At 46.4% G+C, this 21,696-nt stretch overlaps 1 long non-coding RNA gene across 1 annotated transcript in view; it reads left to right on the top strand.

Moving 5' to 3' along the window:
- Window positions 1-21,696, top strand: part of LOC102484726 (uncharacterized) — a 282,479-nt gene that overhangs the window by 189,646 nt on the left and 71,137 nt on the right. Inside the window, exon 3 of the long non-coding RNA XR_003549440.1 lies at window positions 21,390-21,518. This is a non-coding gene — a long non-coding RNA (uncharacterized LOC102484726). The remainder of the gene's footprint in view (window positions 1-21,389; window positions 21,519-21,696) is intronic.

Here is a 21,696-nt window from a genome sequence, read left to right as displayed (position 1 = left end):
CTTCCCCTCTGTTCCTCTCTGTTTCTCTCTCTTGGTCTTCCTGTGGTGAGCACACAAGCCATATAGCAAACTTTGAAAATGATAATAAATAAAATTAAATAATCTTTAAAGGAAAAACAAAACTATAGCTTCCCTTGAATTTCTTTTTTTTTTTGAGAGATTTTTCACTGTAGGGCGCGTGCGCTCGCCAGACAGACAGAGAGAGACATAGAGACAGAAAGCGAGAAATCACCCCCCGGGGGGATGGTCACACCGCAATCCCTTCTCCTCCATTCTCCTCTCGGGATCTTGGGCACACACGCACACGCGCCCCGCGTGAGTTTTTTCTTTTAAGCCACCGGGTCCGGGACACGAACCGCGGTCGACTATGTGGGAATCCAGCGACATAGCCATTACGCTAACTGCTGGTTCCCTTAAATTTCTTTTTAACACAGCCTCCCACTCCAAACTATAAGCTACTCCTAAATAAACCTGAATTTCTGCACGATTTCTCTCTGCAGTGCTTGCCCTCAGTAGATAGCATTCTACATCTCAGTATATGGGGGTGAGAGGTCTTCAAAAAGTTCATGGGGGACCAGCAGGTGGCATAGTGGTTAAGGTGATGGACTCCCACATGGCTGACCATGATTCGAGTACCAGACCTGGTGGCTTGCTTTTTCTCTCTCTGTCTCTCTCTGGTCAAATTGAAGAAGGAGAATTAATAAAAAAAACCTTTTTTTAAAGTTCATGGAACATATGACAAAAAAACCAATACATCTATTTCAAACATTTTGCAACAAAATAAACTCATACTCTCATTTCATTCTTCCATGAACTTTGAAATCCCCTTGAATGTAATTGAATAAAATGTTTGCACTCTATCTATATACCAAGGCTGATTGGGAAGGAACTACCCCTGAATTTTCCTTGAGTAATGTACCCCAGTGTCCTCCCATATTAATATTTGGGGAAGATTTTCTTTTGGTTAAAATTCAAATATTGGGGCAGGTGGCCTAGTGTTTAAGTCACTGGACTCCCATATGGCTGACTACGGTCTGAGTCCCAGACTCAGCAACTTGAAACTGATGCTGGGTGCATGTGTGGGTGCACCTAAAATCCTAAGAGGAGAATGGAGGAGAAGGGTGATTTCTCATTTTCTTTTCTTTCTGTCCATTTCTATCTCTCCAGCAAGCACATTTGCCCTAAAGCAAAAATATTTCTCTCAAAAAAAGAAAAAGATAAAAGTATTTCTCTTCTTTGGTACCCACTCATGCTAAAGGTACTTGCAGGCTTCATTTTGGATCAGAAGCAAGCGTGTCCTGATGTCCTTCCATAAGGCAGAGCTTCCCAGAGGTGCTGTGTGATCCTAGGGTGTTTGGAATAGCTTACATGTATGTTCTGAGATACTGACAACTGTTAAATTTTGTACAGTGGTAAAATATGTAAAATAAGTCTAATAAAGATTAAGAAATTTTAACTCTTTTTTTCTTAAATTTTCCAGGGGCACATGTGTTTTTCAGAAAGAGACAGAGAAAAGAGTGAAAGGAGAAAACATCTTCCATTTCACATGGTCTTGCCACAACCCCTTCTCCTCCATCTCTTCTTCCTGTTGGGACTTTGGGCACACATACACACCCAGTGAGTTTCTCAAGTATCTGGATCTGGGACTTGAACCACAAAGTTGTCCATATGAGATTCAGCTGCCATAACCGCCAGGCCACATGCTGGCTCTAGAAACTTCCAATTCTGTTGAGCATTCATTGTATACAGGCTTCATCTATAAATTGTCTCATTTTTGCAATATCCATTTGGGTGTATGAAGCTCTGTGCACAGTCCCAGTCACTAGAGCATCTAAACTATGTTTTACTCCCTGAATCTTCCAGTTAAGATATCCTGGTATGGAGGGGCAGTAGGTGGCATGGTGGTTCAGGACACTGGACTCCCACATGGCCTACCATGGTTCAAGTCCCGAACCTGGAGATTTGCTTTCTTGTTTTCCATCTCTCTCTCTCTCTGGAAATATTAAAATAATAATAAATAAAGTTAAATAAAATATTTTTTTAAAAGAACAGAAAGTTATCCTGGTATGGAGCCAGTAGATGCTGTAGTGGTTAAGGCACTGGACTCCCAAATGGCCAACCATGGTTTGAGTCCTGGACCTGGCAGCTTGCTTTGTCCTTCCCCGGTTTCTCTCTGGTGAACTTAAAAGATGAAAAAAAAAAAAAAAAAGAAGAAGAAATAAAATTAGATAAGTCTTTAAAAAGAAAAGTCCTGGTACTACTTTGATTATTTTTCCTTTGTGATTTGTTTATCAGTGGTGAAGTTCTTTGCTTTGCTTGACATAGAAATTTTCTAATTTAACTTGTTCTTGTATTTTTTCTTATAACACAGAAAGCTCATGAAATTTTTATTTTTACATTTTAAAATAAGTATTGTGTGCTAAATAAAAAATTATTTGCTCAGAGCCCGCAGGTGGCGGCTGAACACTCTCACATGGCTGACCGCAGTTTGAATCCTGGATCTGGCGGCTTGCTTTCTCACTTTTGCTCTCTTTCTCACTCTGTCCCTCTCTGGTCAAATTAAAATAAATAAATAAAGATAAATAAAATAATTTAAAGAAAAAGAAAATGATTTACTGGGGAAGATTTTATATAAATTCCATGTTTAATATCTTTCATAACATGTCATTTTTTAAAACTAATTTTTATTCATTTAAATTAATATTAATTTTGTCATTAAGCCCATATAGAGTCTCTCCAATTCTTTACAATTTATTATAATTTTTTTGGATGTGTCATGGACTGAAAAGGGAAGGGCAGTCCTGCTACAAAGTATCCTTGTTGCAATTTCTTATCCTGGGGGATTGGATGTAACTGGGAAGAGTGTTGGTCTCAGTGGAAGAGTTTGGGTGGAGGAGTCCAAGGTGCTTCTACTTTCATGCTAGAAGCTCCATTTGCTAAGATGGTGAAATAAAGAAACCAACTTTGGGACCAGCAGATGGTGTGATAGCTATGTTGCTGGACTCTCACGTAGTCGACCATGGATCAAGTCCCAGACTCAGTGGCTTGAAACTCAAGCTGGGCGCGTGTGCGTGCATGCCCAAGATCCTGAGAGGAGAATGGAGGAGAAGGGATTGCGGTGTGGCCATGCCCCCTAGGGGATAATTTCTCGTTTTCTGTCTCTTTGTCTCTCTCTGTCTCTCTGGTGAGCGCATGCACTCTATAGCAAAAATCTCTCTCTAAAAAAAGAATGCAGCTTCAGTTTGAAAGTGCTCTGCAATGATGAGCTCACTCTGACAGGACCGGCATGTCTCTGAAAAGTCCCACCTTCCCAGTGGGAGCGCTCCTGCGTCCTCCAGGAGAGGAGTGGAAGAGCCAGCAGGAGCAGCAAAGGTAAATGTCACCACATCCAGGCTGCCACATTCAGAAATTAAACACGGATTTAACATCGCAAAGTGCATAGTCATACAATCCCTACAATTCATTAAACCACCTTGAAATGAAAAGCGATAACCTTCCTATTTAAAAATTAATTGAACGAGTGCTATTATATTCAATTGAAACACTTAAACTTTATTGCTATTGAATAAATACACCCAGTACAGGAGGAAAAACATACAAAGTGGATCTGAACTGACCTCAGAGAGTGCTTCCAGCCTGAGAGAAGCGTGTGCGAGGTTCCCCCCCCCATCTTCTGGGTGGTGGAAGAGAGGCAGTTCTGACAGGTGCGCTGCCAGCAGCTCGCAGTGACCACCCTGGCAGAGAAGGGGCACAGGCAGGCAGTCAGCACTCTCATGAGTAGATTGTCAGAGTTAGCAAATAACAGCATGTTGCTGAGCGTGCCATAGCGGAGACATGCCGATGAGCGGGGTATTCAAAAAACTATGGAAGGGGGTCCACAGATGGCGTGGTGTTTAAGGTGCTGGGCTCTCACATGGCTGATTGTGGTTCGAATCCCAGACCTGGCAGCTTGAAAAATCATGTAGGGTATGTATGTGCGTGTGCCCCAAATCCCAGGAAGAGAATGGAGAAGAAGGAACTATGGCCTGGCCGTCCTCATTGGGGGATGATTTCTCATTTTCTCTCTGTGTCTGTCTCTCCAGTGAACGCTTAAGGTAAAAACCGTTTAAAGAAAAAGAAAGAAAGAAAAAGTTATGGGGAGGCAGCTAGTGACATGGTGGTTAAAGTGGCTAGATACCACATGGCTGACTTTGGGGTTTGAGTCCCAGACCTGGTAGCTTGAAAGTCAGGCATGTGTGGTGTGTGCTTCAAATCCCAGGAGAATGGAGAAGAAGAGATTGTGGCACGGCCATCCCACCAGGGACTGCTTTCTCTCTCTGTCTCTCTCTGGTGAGCACATGCACCCTATGGCACATGTTTTCCTAAAGAATAAAGAATAAAAGTTTGTGGAAAATATACTTGGATTTCAATTTTTTTGCACCACAATCTGATGATGATATTAAATAATTGTATTTCAAAATAGCTACAAGAGAATATTTTGCATGTTCTCACCACAAAGAAATGATAAATGTTTAAGGTGGTGTATGTGCCAAATACCCTGATTTGATCATGACACAATGTTGTGTATTGAGACATCACAGTGTATCCCATAATTATGTATAATTCAATTTAAAAATTTTAAGACAAGTTAATGCTATAGGGCGTGTGTGCTCACCAGAGAGACAGAGACAGAGAGACAGAAAGCAAGAAATCACCTCCCCCCCCCAGGGATGGTCATGCCACAGTCCCTTCTCCTCTATTCTCCTCTTGGGATTTTAGGCACACACTTATATGTACCTCGCATGAGGTCCAAGTCGCTGGATCTGAGACTCAAACCATGGTTGACCATAGGGGAGTCCCCAATTTAAAAATTTTTAAACCTGAAATATTTTTCCATCAAAATAAATTCATACTTTAATTACATTTTGCCATGACGTTTTCAAAGTTCTCATGTACTAAAAATTAACCATTATTTATCTGAAATTGAAATGTAGCTGGGTATTCTATTTTTTTAAAAAAAGAATTATTTATTTAATTTTATTTATTACTATGATTTAACTTGCTATAGGGCACACGAACTTACCAGAGAGAGAGAGAAAGAAAGAAAGAAGTTAAGAAAGAAAGAAAGAAAGAAAGAAAGAAAGAAAGAAAGAAAGAAAGCCAGCCAGCCACCTACCTGGTCTAGGACTCAAACTATGGTTGGCCATGTGGGAGTCCAGTGCCTTAACTACCAAGCCATCTTCTGGCCCCATGTGCTCTATTTTTGTCTAGGTACTCTTAAGTGGCAGTTGAGGTGAGGAGGCTCTTGGAGAACATTAAGAAACCGATAAAAAGGAGTCTCCCAGAGAGTGAGTGAATGTTATAACAGGAGGGACAGAGGCACAAACACCATCCTTGTGTTACTTTGAGTATAAAATTGCACAGGCTTTCTGAGGGGCAAGGAAGTGGTCAGAGAGGGCTCTAGAAGAAGTCAGGGTTGATGCTTGAAGAAAACCAGAAATTACCCATCAAAGGAAGATGGTAAGAGTTGAGGGAGGGAGCTTCTAGCAGAATAAACAGCATCTCCGAAGGCATAATGACTCCAACACCTTCCTCTGGGAAGCCTTTCTGGATTTACCCAGAGGGAATTCATCTCTCCTTTCTCTGTACTCTGGCTTATACTTTCTGCTATTGGGGCATCCGTGAGGTGGGATCTCACTGAGTTGTTGAGGGCAGGTGGAAAGTTATGGAATTAATCTGTTGTCCTAGTTGAACAGCAAACCCAGATGCTTTTTGCAGAACACGGAGAGCACCTCAGATATTCCAGCAATTTCCAAGCAGTTACATGTTGCTATGTATGTGTACGTACTTGAGTAAACACTGAAAATTGATTTATATAACATCGGAGTTTGGGTACCGTATATCCACTCCCATGGGAGAAGTGACAGCAGGAAAGTAAACTTAATGGAAATCGAAGCGACATGCCTGGCACTTCCTGAGATTTATTTCCAAGCCAACCCGTCCTGTGGGGGAGCACAGTTATCCCCAGCCCCCTCAGTGGTCTACTGCTTTCTAGTGTTCTCCTTAGCAGGAGAGAGGCCATCTCACATCTGCGTGGTGCTGAGAACCTCGGCGGCACAGAGCTCTCCAGTTCACGGTGCAGTGCCAATACGTAAGTAGGACAAGGCTCTCTGTCTCTTGGGGCACAGCAGCTGAGGAAGCTTAGGTATGATTTGGAGGCAAGCTTCTGACCAGATAAGAACTTCAGGAAGATAGCTTCTAGTGGCTTGAAGGTGTGGATACATTGCCATGATTTGTTTAAAAATGTCAAGTATCAGGGCCAGAAGGTGGCGTGGTGGTTAAGGCGCTGGATTCCCACACGGCCAACCACAGTTCAAGTCCCAGACCTGGTGGCTTGAAAATCACATGGGGCGGTGTGCGTGTGTGTGTGTGTGTGTGTGCGCACACACACCCAAAGTTCCGGAAGAATAGAGGAGAAGGGACTGCAGTGTGTGATTTCTCACTTTCCCTCTGTGTGCCTATGGCAAAAAAAAAAAAAAAAATGCCAGTGCTTTACTAACAAAGTAGGTAGGTTTTGTTCTTGTTACTGCTATTCTGTTTGGTTGCTAGGGAAGGGGGGAAGCTACTTGGGAAGTTGCACTTTGCTGTCACCTAAGGGCTCCTCTAAGTAGTTTGAGCCTTTGAATTCCAGGAGCTTTTCCCTTGCTCCTGAGTTAACATTATGTGTGGGTTTTTTTCTATCATTTTCTTTGCACATTTCATAAAACTGCTGGTTATCCAAGGGCTTTTATCAAGAAGCCTGCCTTGTCTTGGCCTGAGAAATGCCTGCATTTGGCTCTCTGCTCCATCTGGGCCCTTTGTTCCAGGCCCAGGAGAAGAGTGTGAAGCCGCTGCCTCTCTAGGCTCTAGTGAGTCTCTGGGCAGAATCAATACTGTGCTCTCTAGGCCCGCGAGGGTTGGACTCTGCTCTTCTGCGCCCCCTGCCGTACCTAGCTCCAAATGCAGGCTCCTCAGCCCCGGGCTCCCAGCGGGAGCCCCAGCAGACCTCAGACCTGGCAGATGTTATTTTGGCTGCCAGATCTCTGTCTGGGTCGTATCTGCTCTGCCTCTACTGGCTCACAAGATCAGAATTCCAAATGTCCCCAGATGACTTGCCTCGAGTCACGCAGACCCTGAACTCGCTGGCCAGGGGGAAGGAGCCTGCCAGTCGGGGGTTAGCTGACCTGCAGCTCATGCCAGCTCTCCGAGAATGTGCGCTCAGTGGGCCGACCTCTCCCTAGCAGTGAGAATGCAAATGGGTTCTTTCGAAATGTCAGCAGACACATGACACTTCCCCTTTAGGGTCTCCGACATGGCTCCTGGTTGGGCCACTGGGGTTCTTCCAAGTTGTTCAGGGATTGGAAACTGCTTTTTAAAATTTTTTTTTAGCACACTGGACTGCACATTTTCGTACAAGTTGGCCATACTAACCAGGGGATACAGAGAGGATGGAGTGCTGCTTGTCATTAGTTAAATTAAGTCCCGCCTTCATTCCCGGTTCCAGGCTGCAGCTCTGAACAGCACCGATGCATGAATGTGGCCCTTCTCCCTCACGCAGCCTGGCACGTAGTAGGTGCTTCACAAAAGCTTGTTGAAAGAACAGATTCTGTCTGGCTAAAATCCTTCTAGAAAATCCTTTTCTTTCTGTCTCTCTTTTTTATTTTTTGTAAAGAGGTTTTTGCCTTAGGGCATGTGTGCTCTCCAGAGAGAGAGAAAGCGAGAGAGACAGTGAGAGGGAAAGTGAGAAAACCAGTGAGAGAAAAAGTGAAAAAGCACATCCCCCCCCCCCGAGGATGGCCATGATGCAATCGCTTGTCCTCCATTCTCCTCCTGGGATCTTGGGCACGCACCCTCACGCACCTGGCATGATTTACAAGTCACAGAGTTCGAGATGTGAACCGCAGTTGGCCAAGTGGGAGTCCAGCGATGTAACCACTACACCATCTGCTGGTCCCAAGAAAGTCCTTTTCTATTTGCCTATTAAAACACTGTTGGTGGGAACCAGCAGTTAGCGTAATGGCTATGTCGCTGGACTCCCACGTAGTCGACCGCGGTTCGTGTCCCGGACCCGGTGGCTTACAACTCACGCCAGGTGCGTGTGCGTGTGTGCCCAAGATCCCGAGAGGAGAATGGAGGAGAAGGGATTGCGGCATGACCATCCCCCCTGGGGGTGATTTCTCGCTTTCTGTCTCTATGTCTCTCTCTGTCTGTCTGGCGAGCGCACACGCCCCATAGAGAAAAATCTCTAAAAAAAAAAAAAAGAAAAGAAAAAAAAAAACACTGTTGGAACTGGGGTTCTGAGAACTTATCCCAGATTTAAGCCCCCTCCTCCCAAAATAAAGCAGACTTAGAATAAAAAGACGCTTGCTCGTGGCTGTGCACATTGTCAGTGCGATGGAAGCGGGGCCTGCTGGACTTGGCTCCTGAGGTTGGAGATCACAGGAGTGTACGCCCGCGGGAGTGAGCTGGGCGAGTCGTGGGGCAGGACTTCCTGCAGCAGAGGTCAGGGGACACTCCGTAAAGTACAGGTGGGGTTTATGCTGCGACTACCCCGAGAAGGGCAACACAGCTCCCATTCCAGAAGCATTTAGTAACCTCCCGCACTGTGCCGGCGCTGTATTCAATGTTCGAGTTACAAAGGTAAATAACCTAGTATCTGGCCACCGAGGAGATGTAGACAAGTAAACAGACCATTTCGGAGTTATTTCCTAATGGCCTAAGATGTTGTGGGAGCAGGATGAAGGGGCACTCATTTAAGTCTAAGAGCAGCCGAGAATGCCCTTCGTCAAGATAACAGTGTGGAGATGATTAAGGTCCTCACATGCAAATAAGAGTCACCAACATCCGTTAGCTCTCCTTCTATTTCAGCCTTTCCGAGCTCAGTGTGCTTTCTTCTCTAGTGTTTTCCTTGGGGACTGCTTCTTTCTTTTTTATTCTGCTAAAAGGAGTGAGTGTCACTGTTAAATAATGAAGATAGCCAGACTCAATAAACTATCAGATAATTTGGAGCGGACATTGGAAGGGACTCGTTTTCTGTTATTCATGATGGAGCTTGTGCACGTGGGTGAGGGAGAGAAAGAGAGCATGAGAAAGAAAGATGAGCAGCCTCCAGGGTCTGGGCACCCTTCCTCTCCTCCTCCAGCCACTTGGATCCTGGGCCCCAGTGTGTGCACCCAGTGTGCTTCAGGCAGATCAGGCTGGGGATTCGAACTGGGATTGCCATATAAGATCCGGTTCCTCTTAAGAAGCATATTACGACTATTTCATGGAATTAGGCCTTGAAAAGGACTTTTAAAAGGTATATTTAATTTTCTTTATTGTGACTGCAATTTTCTATAGGGCAGGTGCACTCACTAGGAGAGACAGAGAGAAAGCCACCAGGTTCGGGACTTGAACTACGGCTGACCATGTGGGAGTTCAGCACTTTAGCCACCACACCACCTGCTGACCCAGAAAGGACTTTTTGATTGTGGCCTGGAGCATCATGGATAGGCAAGAACCCCATCTGGATAGGACAAATGAAATTTACCTCTGGTACGAGGATTTCATGAAATGTTGGACTCAGTATATTATTCATAGGGTAATGTGTAGGTGACTGGATGATTTCATTTGAAAAATATTTCTTGTAGCTAGCAATGTACTTGCCAGAAAGAGAGAGAGAGAGAGAGAGAGAGAGAGAGAGAGAGAGAGAGAATATACCAGGGTGTGTGGCCTTGCTATACAGTTCCTTTTCCATCTTTCTTCCCTCGAGATCTTAGGTATGCACGCACATGTACCCAGCATGCTTTTCAAGCTCCCAGATCTGGGACATGAATGGTGTAGTCAGTCATGTGGGATCCAGCTGCCTTAACCACCTAGCCACCAGCTGACCTGGGCAATTTAATCTCGGTGAATAAAGCTGTCCATGTATTCATTGGACTTTGACCAGAAAGCAATGCAGAATCATTTGTTCACACTGTGTCCAGAGTTTTTGGATAGAAGATGACTGACAGAGGCATGCATTGGGACCGCTAAACAGAAAGTCAGGTGCAGAATGAGTTACAGTGGGTGCATACTGGTCCTGGGGAGCAAGGGGGGAGACGGAGCCATCCTCAGGGAGGAGAGGGAGAACTCCAGTGAGGATAATGCAGCAGGGATAAAGGAAAGGGCCTCGTTCATGGATTACGATGAAGAGAGTGCACAGAGCATGGCGACTCCAGACAGTGCTAAGGAACATGGTGAGGGAGGTGTGAGCTATCCCATAGTCACTGCCAGATCCTCAGAGAGCACTGGGCACTTGTCCGGTGACCCATGGAAGCCACGAAACTTTCTGTACTTTTCTTGCTGAGAAACAAGGAGAGAGCAACAGTGGCCCGTTAGCAAACTGACCTTCCAGCCCATCATTGTGGGTAGAGTGTGACCCTGCCTCAGGGCCAATTCTTTATTTGAAATAAGGCAGCAGAGGTGGGTTTGTTTTTTCTTGAGGAGACATGCCATTTTATGGGCCCCATTACCATGGCTTTGACACAAATCTTTTTTCTTAAAATTTATTTGTTTATTTATATATTCATATTTATTTTTATCTAATGAATGAGAGAGAGAAAACCTCAACATGGTCTCATGGCACAATCCCTGTCCAGCCCTCCCAGCCACTATCATGGATATGTATATGTATGTCCAGCATATGCAGATAACTCGGGAACCCAACCCTGATCTTCCATATGGCTCCCAGCACCACAGGGCATTACACCCCCTGCTATGCCCCTGCCCCTAGGCTGGCACAGCTCTGACCGGTGTACTTGTACTCGAGTTGCTTTTCATTAGTGGGACTCTCTGCCCATGGCAGTGAGGGGAGTCTGCTTTTTGAAAGAGCTGTGGCAATATCGACACCACTAGCAGGGTCGAGAGTCGAACACCTTTTAGCGTTTGAATCAGTTCCCACCCTCGGTCTTCTTGTCACTATTTCCCTACTCAAGAATCCAAGGCTTTTGTATCAGGTTTCCTCCGCTTCAACAATGATATGGGAAATGACTTTCAATTAATGTCTGTGTTCGTTGCTATCCTGCAACCCAAAGGCATTTGGAAGTGCAGTGCAGATTGGCATCTTACTGGTCTTCGAGATGAAAGATTTCCATATGGGACCACTGGGCTTGTCCTGCTGGTGAATCCCTGCAGGCCTCTGATATTACCTGGCAGTGTGTTCTTTTATGCTGACTCCAGGACAAGAAAAAATATTCTTTTGATAAACAAAGCCCTGCCAACCCAAGCTCTTTATTTCGAGAGCTACCTGGGCCCCAGGGGTTTCTTCTTCCTGTGATTCATGTTGGTCCCTGGCCAAAGACTTATGAAATCCCCTGAAGATGAGCAGGTCTTGAATGTTCTGCTCTATTTTTAATTAAAGACAGAAATTTGATTCTTCTCACTACTGCATTTGTTATCCCACACTAAAGACTGCTTTAAAAAAAAATGACAGGAGAGTGAGTGCACTTGGCAGAGAAAGAGAAAGAGAAACAGAGAAGGAGAAAGCAGCCTCCCATGGTGGATGGTCACCTCACCATCCCTTTGCGTCCAATTCTCCCTCCTATCAGGATTTTCACATATGCAACTGGTATATTTCTCAAGCCACCAAGTCTGGGATTTGAATCACATGCTCCACCATGGGAATCCAGCCACCTTAACCATAGACCCATTAAAGACTGCTTTTTTTTTTTCTCTCTCTCCCTGTCTTTTTTTTTTTTTTTTTTAGAGTTTTTTTCTATAGAGGGATGTGCTCTCGCCAGAGAGACAGAAACAGAAAGTGAGAAATCACCCCTCAGGGGGGATGGCCACGCCGCAATCCCTTCGCCTCTATTCTCCTCTCAAGATCTTGGGCACGCATGCACACATGCCCGGCGTGACTTTGAGCCACCGGGTCCAGGACTCGAATTGTGGTCAACTACATGGGAGTCCGGTGACATAGCCATTATGCCAAGTGCTGGTCTCTAAAGACTGCTTTTAGCCTAAGATGTTCTCTCTCTACATGAGTATCTACCATTCACAGGAAAATGAAGTATCCTTGTAGTTAAGTCTGGCAACTTTCAGCTTGTCAGTTTTCATCAGAGCATGGAGATGTGGTTACTTGTGATTACCAAATCTCCAGTGGGAGCTGGCAACTTTGGATGGAGTGGGCTGGCTCCAAGGTGAGCTCTCATCATACGTCTGCTTGCCCACTCCAGGCTTTCTGGTAAAGGTGCAGAAACCAGCCTAGGTTTCTAGAACGTATTTGCCTATCTGCAAATGAGAGGTGCCTTGATTTCTTTCTTTGTCTTCCGGGTCAAAAATGGCAGTTTAGATGCCATTTTTGAGCTTTGGTTTTTGAGCTCTGGTCTGAGTCAGAAAGTTCAGTTCTTCGCGTCGCTCGGCTTGTGTAGGTTATCTCACTGATGAGGATGAGTTCAGCTTTTCCTTTCTAAGAGGCCCCACTTTCCCCATATAAAAAACACCCTCAGACTCAGCTTGGACCTGCAGTGCTGACTTAGTGCCAAAATTCGAAGACACATTTCTGTGATGTTTTCTGGCCGTTGGGAGGAAACTGGTCACTCTTGCGGGCACTTCTTGGAAGTGGTCCGTTCTCAATGGTATGCATGTGGGACTACATGTTTTGTGAATTATTCATGGATAAGTTTTCATTTCAAACTGGCTAGGCCACTGCTTGAAATGCTCCCATCAAGATATCTTCTCATGGGACCAGCGGTTAGTGTAATGACTATGTCACTAGACTTCTATGTAGTTGACCGTGGTTCGAGTTCTGGACCTGGTGGCTTAAACTCACGCTGGGCAAGTGTGCGTGTGCGCCCAAGATCCCGAGGGGAGAAGGGAGGAGGAGGGATTGCGGCCTGGCCATCCCCTCGGGGGGTGATTTCTCACTTTCTGTCTCTCTGTGTCTCTCTGTCTTTCCATGAGCGCATACGCCCTACAGAAAAAAAAAAAAAAAAAAAAAGATATTCTCTCACAAGGCAAGCAGGTGGCATTGTGGTTAAGGCGCTGGACTGCCTCATGACTGGTCATGGTTCAGGTCTTGGACCTGGCAGCTTGAAACTCACACCAGGCACATGTGCATGCATGCCCCAAATCCCAGAAGAACAGAAAAGGGAGGGTGGTGTGGCCATTCCCCTTGGGGAGTGATTTCTCACCTTCCCTCTCTATCTCTCTCACTCTACCTCCCTGGTGAGCACATGCACCCTACAGTAAAAACCTTAAAAATAATTAAATTAATAAGATATCTTCTTGTGTCTTTTCCCAAGCTAAGGATGGTTAGGGAATGTTATGCAATCTAACATTATCATAATGAAAAATAAACAGAGAGGAAAATTTAGTGAACTGCTATGGTGCAACAATTTCTTTTTTAATGTTTAAAATCTTTTTTCTTTTTTCTTTCTTTCTTTCTTTCTTTCTTTCTTTCTTTCTTTCTTTCTTTCTTTCTTCTTTCTTTCTTTTTCCTTTCCTTCTTTCTTTCTTCCTTCTTTCTTTCTTTTACATTCATTCACTGACATCATCACAGCATACAAAATGTGATTTCCCTTCCAGAATACACTGCATAGTGGCTTAATCATACATGTTATCATCATCAAATAATTTTCCATTTCTTGCTTTATATATATATATATATATATCCCCCTATTTTTTACCCTCTGCTATTTCCCAGCCTCCTCCCACAGTGTCTCTGGTGTTTGTAGTTGTATTCCATTCCTTTTTTTCCCCCCATATTTTATTGATTGACAAAATATTTTAATTAATCTAACTAAATTCTTTATCAGACATTCCTCTGAGTTCCATTGTACCGTCTGTGGATGAAGAGGGTTATTCTTTTCCTTTGGGGGAGCGGTATTTTTTTTTTTTATTTCCCATATTTCTTGTGGCCCTGCTGTGATTCTGGTCATCTGATGGGTTGTATGTTTCCTCCTAATTCTTGAAGTTCAATCTGAGCCTTCAGAGGTGTGCAGGAAGAGGTGATCTGCCATCTCTCTTCCGTTCTGTTTTTCACCTTTTCTGCATTAGATTCAGTGGGAATTGAGGAGTATTCTGACCCTAATAGTATTCAGATGTTTGGATCCTGTTCACTTAGCCCTGTCTAGACACTCAGTGTGTGGAAGCTGAGCAGCCAAAGGATGAAGGTAAAAGAAAAAGAAAAAAAAAAAAATAAACAGAAAAAGAGAGAAAAAAAATTAAAGAGAAAAAAGAAAGAAAAAAAGACAATACGAAATGTTATATTTTAATTTACAAAAGTGAAAAATGAAAACTACGTGGCATATTTCACAGCTCAGGTTCAGTAGCCATCCCAGAAGGGCCTGGGTTTGTTCCTCTCCTAAATGAGAGGAAGGAAAGCCACAAATTAGCAAGATAAAGGAGGAGCTGAGAGCCCAGAAAATACTTTACCTTAAAACCATTTTTTTTAAAGAAATGAAAAGACCAGGGAGACACAGAGAGACAGAGAGGGACAGAGAGAAGGATACAGAGGTTGCCATGCCACTCTAGAAATGAACCCGGAGGGAGAAGTCTCTGCAGAAGAGCTTCATTTGTAGTCCCTGAGAGCAATATTTCACAGCTCAAGGTCAGTAGCCATCTTGGTCTAACAATTTCTAAATCACGGGCCAATAGCTTTGGAGTAATCCCTTTGAAATTGGGTTATTTCTGCTCAAATATCACTTTATAATTATAAAAAATGCAATGGTCAGAGCCAGCATGTGGTGGCATAATGGTTAAAGTGCTAGACTCCCACAAGGCCAGCTGTGGTTCGAATCCCAGATCTGGTGGCTTGAAAATCACGGTGGGCATGTGTGTATGCATGCCCAGAATCCCAGGGGGAAGATGGAGGGGAAATGATTACGGTGTGGCCACCCACTCACAGGAGGTGATCTCTCACTTTCCCTCTCACTACCTCTCTCTTTTATCTCTCTCTCTCTGGTGAGCACACAGGCCCTAGGAGGGAAAAGAAAAAAAATTAAGTAATTTATATACTGACTCCACTTTCCTGCCAAAGCCAGAACTTACAAGGATGTAATGACAACACTGAACTCTGAACCTAGTGGAAGTTCAGACCTGAGAGAGGGTGTTGGCACGAAACGTCTCTCTGCCAACTAGAGAGCCCCTGGGGCCTGCATTAAAGCCTCTTGCCCTTTCCCAAGACAGGCTACTCTGCACCATCTTGAACCCCCTTGAAAATCCAGCCAAGCCATGTAGACTCAACATGAAAGCTGGTGGAGCCCCATCCCCTCTTTGGGAAAGGGATCCTGTGCCTACTCGCTTCAAAAGGAGTGTGATTTCTATGTGCAGAGGCTGCACGGGGTGGGCCCCCTGCTCTGTCAGGGAGAGAATGTAAGCAGATCCCTGAAGAAACCACTTGGCTCAGCAGTTTTAGAGCTTGTTGTAATTGGCATGGACTGAAAGAATTCAGCAAGCTGTACCTGGGCCAAGGAAAACGCAAGTGCCTCCCTGAAACAGAGGCAGCAGGGATGGATGAGAGAAGCAGGGCTCATCTACCAGCCGAGGAGCAAAGCGAGGTGGACCAAAGAGCCAGGGGTGGGAGACTCCAAAAATCCATTTTCTCATGGAGTCCTGGAGGAGGCCTCATCAGCTGAACTGCCACCCCGGGCGGGACAGGGAGTGGCGTCTACAGGTACACATCGTGGGAACAGGAAGCTTCCTTCCTGTATGGAGTCTCCTGAGGAGTGAAGTCAGTCTTCTTGCCCGGGCTGGCGCCTCACCAGGTGTCCAGTGGTCCTTCATGGGGGCCCAGCCTCCACTTTGCCCTTGACACTAGGGACTGGGGTACTCTCTGACAACCTCCTGCCAGGGAGAAACTGCCACTGCACTGCCTGCTCCTGATTCTCTGTGGTGCCTCATATCTCCTCTGTTAGAGACGTGGGCTTGAGGGTCTATAGGTAACATGTGCTTGCCAGAGAGACAGAGAGAAAGCGACAGAGGGGGATGGCCACCCCACAGTCTTTTCTTCTTCACTCTCCTCTTGGAATTTGGGGCACACACACACACACACACACACACACACACACGTGCCTGGCATGAGTTTCAAGCCGCCGGGTCTAGGATTCAAACTATGGTCGACTACTATGTGCGAGTCCAACGACGTAGCCATTGTACCATCTGTTGGTCCCCAACTTAGAAAGAAACTTTAAAAATAAGTGAATGCTAGGAACACTATCTTGGATACTATGTTATTCTTCCCCACAATACCCTCTGAGGCTTTGTAGGAGTTTGGACGATGGGGGTCCTTTCCTTTCCCTGTTACTCTGAGACCTGGGTAAGGGTGGGCCCAGTGGTCCCAGCAGGAATCTCATGCTCACCATGGTCTTGCCCATAATAGTTAGGAAGCAAATGACTGATAACTGATAGTCGTGCGGATTCCTGGGCGACATTGATAACATAGGACTGTACTAAGGTTTTGACTCTCTTTCATCACATAACTGAGCACAAAGGGGGTGTTCAGTCAGCCCTTGGCAGACTCAGAGTTTCTGGAGAATTACCAAGTTTTTGCAACCAGGAAGGTGCTCCTGACTGCCCTCCCTGGAGGTGTCCAAGCCAGGGAAATAAAGAGATGAAGTTGTAGGCTGGAGTGTGCCTCCTTTCTCTTTTTCCTCCAATCAGAAGAGCCTTCAGAGCCTTGTCTCCTCCTTTTCCTCAACCTTTGCTCCCACCCCACCTCTCATCATCCTTTGGGATCCTCAGAGGGTCTTAGAAACATCCCAGATGTATCTTGGACCTCCCTGTAGGTCCTCTTGTCACGTCTCCCTTGCTCTAAATTATTCTCACTGTCCTCACACATGACGGTCTTTTTAAAAAAAAAAAAAACACGCATGGAAAATGCACACTACAAAAAAACTATGTGTGAATTTCAAAAACTCTTTGATGCGCCATCACTGCTGTCTGTCACTGCACACTGACCTGAATGGCTCTGTCCCAGCTCACGTCACAGAAGCACCTCACACACCACGTCCCTAGCATTTCTTTAGCGATTTGCACCCCTCTGATTTCTCTGGCCCTGTTCTTTTGCTTTCTCCAACTGCACTGTAAGACACACTTAAAGCCTAAAATATGCTCTGGGGCCAGCCAGTGGCGTGGTGCTTAAGGCAGCTGGACCTCATATGACCTGAAAAACATGCGGGGCGTATGTGTGTGAGTGCCCAGAATCCCGAGAGGAGAATGGAGGAGAAAGGACTGCAGTGCGGCCATCCTCCCTGGGTGGTGATTTCTCACTTTCCCTCTCTTTGCTTTTCAACCTGTCTCTCTCTCTCTCTCTTTGGCAATTGGACATGTCCTAAGAGCAAACACTGAAAGAAAAAAAAAAAAAAAGGGAAAGAAAGGAAGAACTATGTTATGAGGCATGTGTCATGAGATAATTGTGCTATGACGTGTTCTTACACAACCATAGGTGTGTAGCCTACTACACATGTAGGGCACGTGGGCTAACCGATTGGAATCTTACTGGACCACTGTGGTATATGTGATCCTAGTTGATCAAGTATTAAGCGGTGCGTGACTGTATGTGCAGAGGATGGCAGAAGGCAACCATGTCACCTGCACTTGGCCCCCTCAGACTCCAGGCAATGTTGGAAAAATGTCCTATAATTCTGTTTTTAAAAAACTCAGATTGATTATACTCTGATTCTGTCTTTTTTTTTTTTTTCCCGAGAGGTTTTTGCTATAGGGTGCGTGCACTCGCCAGAAAGAGACAGAGAGACAGAAAGCGAGAAATCATCCCCCAGGGAGGATGGCCACACCGCAATCCCTTCTCCTCCATTCTCATCTTGGGATCCTGGGCACATATGCACATGCGCCCAGCATGAGTTTAAGCCACCGGGTCTGGGGCTGGAACCACTGTCGACTACATGAGAGTCCAGCGACATAGCCATTACGCTAACTGCTGGTCCCGCTCCGACTCTGTCTTGATCATCGGGTATTGTACGAACAGCACGGTTTTCTTTGACTTCGTCCCCACGTCTCCTACACACATTCTGTTTCTGTATGTTTTGCTCGGTTGAGCTTCGTTAGCATGCGCTATGGACTTGGGAGGCAGAGTTCCAGCAGAGATCAGGCACCACTGAGCCGGGGAAGATATGAAAGAAATGTAGGCATGGGGAGGGGGTTTGATAAGATGGCCAGAAACTTCTTTTCATTCTTTTTTCTTTTCTTTTTTTTTAAACTTCTTTTAAAACCTAGATGGTCCTTAAAATGCTCATTTGGAGTATAGGAGTTTTCCTTTTCTTTTGTGTTTCCCACTATGCTCACGGGCACATGGTCCATCCAGGAGGTACGTCCATCTCAGAATTACCTGCAATAGTAAAATACTGTTTAAAGGAAGGAGAAGACAACGCAGAAACACACTTTGGATTAAACCAATCATGAAACAAGTTAGACCATGAGATTCACTCAACAGGAGTTTAAACACTCTGGGTCATCATTTAACATCTTTCTTACCTATAGTCTCTCCTTCTGGAACCCGAGTTGTTCGTTGGCTCAAATACTCTAAGTGAGAAGGATCCGCAGAGGTTATTTCAGTCCAGTTGACCTCCAAGTTTGGCCTCTCCTTGACCAAAGAACTTGCCAAAAAAAGAAGCCCTCACAGTGTTGTCCAGACAGGAAGTGACCTTTCCAATTTGGAACTGAGCTAGCAGAATATTTTTCTTATCGAGAATCAAAACACTTTCTCTTCGGAGTTCTCCTCATTGGTTTCATTCTAGTCCCTGAAGGTGGGCAGAGAAAACCCCATGCCCTTTCTACCTGAGACTCCTTTGACCATTTGAAGACTGCAGTTAGAAAGTTGTAGGCGGGGTCTTCAAAAAGTTCAAGGAACGGGGGTATTCTGAAAAACATCATGTGTGGATTTCAATATTTTGTGAACCAAAATAAACTCATATTTTAATTTAATTTTTCATAAACTTTTGAAGCTCCCCCCCCTCCCTTTTTTTTGGTTTGCTTGTTTTTGTTTTTGCTATAGGGCATGTGTGCTCACCAGAGAGAGACCCTGAAGGAGTGAGAGGGAAAGTGAGAAATCACTGCTAAGAGAATGACCACACCACAATCCCTTCTCCTCTGGTCTCCTCTTGGGATTTCAGGCACGGACACACATGTGCTCAGCATACTTTTGAAGCTACCAGATCTGAGACTCAAACCACTCAGTCAGCCATGTGGGACCCAGTTACCTTCACCCCCACACCGCCTGCTGGCCCACCCCCCTCATATCTCTGTCTGCCTACATAGTCCCGGTTTTCCAAATGCCCCACAGCATGTCTTCAAGTCTCTCCTGCACCATGGTCGTGCTGTTTCTGTGTCTTCCATTTTGCCCGCTGCGGGGCCAGCACAGATGTTCTGACCAGCCAAGGGAGCCAGCCTCTTCCTTCCCTCTCCATTCAATTCCTGTTTCCTGACCCCTCACCTCAAGCCCCTTACCTCTCCTGTCACCAAAGAGTCTCTGTTTCAGACCCCCTTGCCTGAAAGGAAATCTTTTTGCTTTTGCAGTTTTCCTTCCATTCTTTAAATCCTTGTCACTGTTTTTACTTGACTTGGGTTTATAGCAAAGTTTCAGGTTCGTCAGAGCAAGGTACCTCTTACTTGTTCCGTTCAATGTCCACCACGGTTTTAAAACATGGGGATTGTGCTCGCGGCCAGTAACTTTATCATCAGCTGAGTTGTCATCATCATCATCATCATCATCATCACCATTTCAGTGACCTCAGTCTTTTTCTTAAGGTGACTGTCATTGATTTTTGTCTTGATTCTTGTAGTGTCTGTGTTGCTCACCTAGAAGGAGCCCACGATGTCGCTGTGGTTTTTTTTTTTAACAATGGAGCTTTATCATTTTATCCAACCCAGTTTTCCCTTCCTGTCCCTGCAGGGCTGCCACCTACATCAGGCAGTCACGGAATTTCATTCATAGAGCTCAGTGGAGACTGGGTTGAGATTCGGTTTGTTGACGCGAATAGGAAGTGTTTGATACCAGCCCCTCTGCCAGAACTCCCTTGCCAGGACAGCTGCACGCGTCAGGGAGGGACGGTGACGTGGTGAGATGAGCTCTAGGAATAATCTGATTTTGACTTGGCTGCCCCCTGCCCCTTCCCTGGTCATCCGGGAGCTGCTCTGACCTCAGTGTCTTCATTCCTAAAATGGGGTTAGCCTAATGTCACATTGGGATCTTGGGACTGGTATGAAGAGACAGTGTGGCCCAAAGCAAGCAGTGACCTGGCGTTCAGTGCCACAGCACCTGGCGTCATCCTGCCAAGTGTCCTTCCTGGGTCCTACAAGGTGGGTAATAAAGAGCTTCCCACTAAACCCGCAGGTGGCCTGCTCCGCATCCGACACCATGATGAATTCTCTCCTGCAGGCTCTGTCCGTCTGTGTCTGTCCGCCCAGCACACCGGCCTCCAGGCCAAAGGCCAATCAATACTGCTAGTGGTACACCTTATGGCCTTCCCTGAGGAGGGTCCCTGAGCCTCCCCACCTTTCTCCGCAGAGTCTGGGCCCAGCGGGGAGGCGTCTGGAAACCCGGATCCTGATCTTAGCCCCCTTGATGGGTTTTCTAGTGCATGGGAGACCTTACTTGGTTGCCTGAGCTTCTGATTTTATTTGCAGAGAGTAATATATTTGATTTCCTACCTGCCTGCCAGGGTGGGTCACAATAAATGAAATTGTATCCCTCAGGAGAACGTATTATTCCATTTTTATCAAAGCGAGGGACAAGAAGTTGCCAGAGCCCCAGGGACACAAATCTTCCAAGTGCTTACACTGGTGAGAGCCCAGGAACTGGGCCATCCCCCTTCCCCCTGGCGGTGCAGACCCGCCCTGTTCCTCTGGAACAGCCCCGGTTGGGTGTCTGACTTCACGATACACGCGTGCCAGCCAGAGAGCTGGACACCAAGCAGAGGCAGGCAGACAGCTGCCCATCACCACGTCCTGTCCTGCAGGGAAGCCCTGCAAAGCCTCTCACTCACACCACCTCCTCTGGACTCAGAGACCTCCAGGCCCGGAGGTATTTCCCTCATCACAGGACGGCCTCGCTCAACTTCGAGGCTGTTCTCCGTGGCTGGGGTGGACCCCACACCCTGTGGGCACCCCGGGGCGTGCGCGCTCCTCTCCGGGTTCCTGCACCCCGCCGTCTTCCCAGCCAGGTTCCGCCTTGCCATGCCCGGCATCTCCCACAAGGGGGAGCCCCTGGAGGGCAGCTGGGGCTGCCGGATTTTGGAAGCGCCGAAGTTTTCTCCTCTTGTCCTGTAACTGGTTTTCACTCCCCCAACAGTGCGATTTCTTTGTTGCAATGTTGGGGTCTGCGATAACCCCTCGAGAGGCTGCCGGCGAGAGCCCCAGCTCATGCTGTCTTGTCTTGCGTGTTGTTCTTTGCCTAGCTTTCCCGAACGAGGAGGGAAGGTAACAAAGAGCCCGGCGACGCAGGCCCTGGGTGGAGGCCGGCCGCGGCGGACGGAGGGCACGGACCTCGAGGGGCACGCGGGAGGCGCCCGAGGCGGCTGGCACAGGTAGGCGCCGCGAGCGGACCGCCCCGGGGTTCGCGGGGACAGGGCCACCGGCCGCGGCGGAGGCGGAGCGGGAGACCCAGAGGGGGGCAGAGAGATCGAGGAGAGCGGCGGTGCGCAGGGGCGCGGGGACCCGGGGAGCCGGGAGGGAGGAGCCCCAAAGGAGCGCAAAAGGAGGACA

The sequence above is a fragment of the Tupaia chinensis genome, unplaced genomic scaffold (genome assembly GCF_000334495.1).
Source record: "Tupaia chinensis unplaced genomic scaffold, TupChi_1.0 Scaffold000247_1, whole genome shotgun sequence".
Classification (NCBI taxonomy): domain Eukaryota; kingdom Metazoa; phylum Chordata; class Mammalia; order Scandentia; family Tupaiidae; genus Tupaia; species Tupaia belangeri.
Note: the sequence above shows the minus strand (reverse complement) of the source record. Positions and strands in the feature narration are given on the sequence as shown.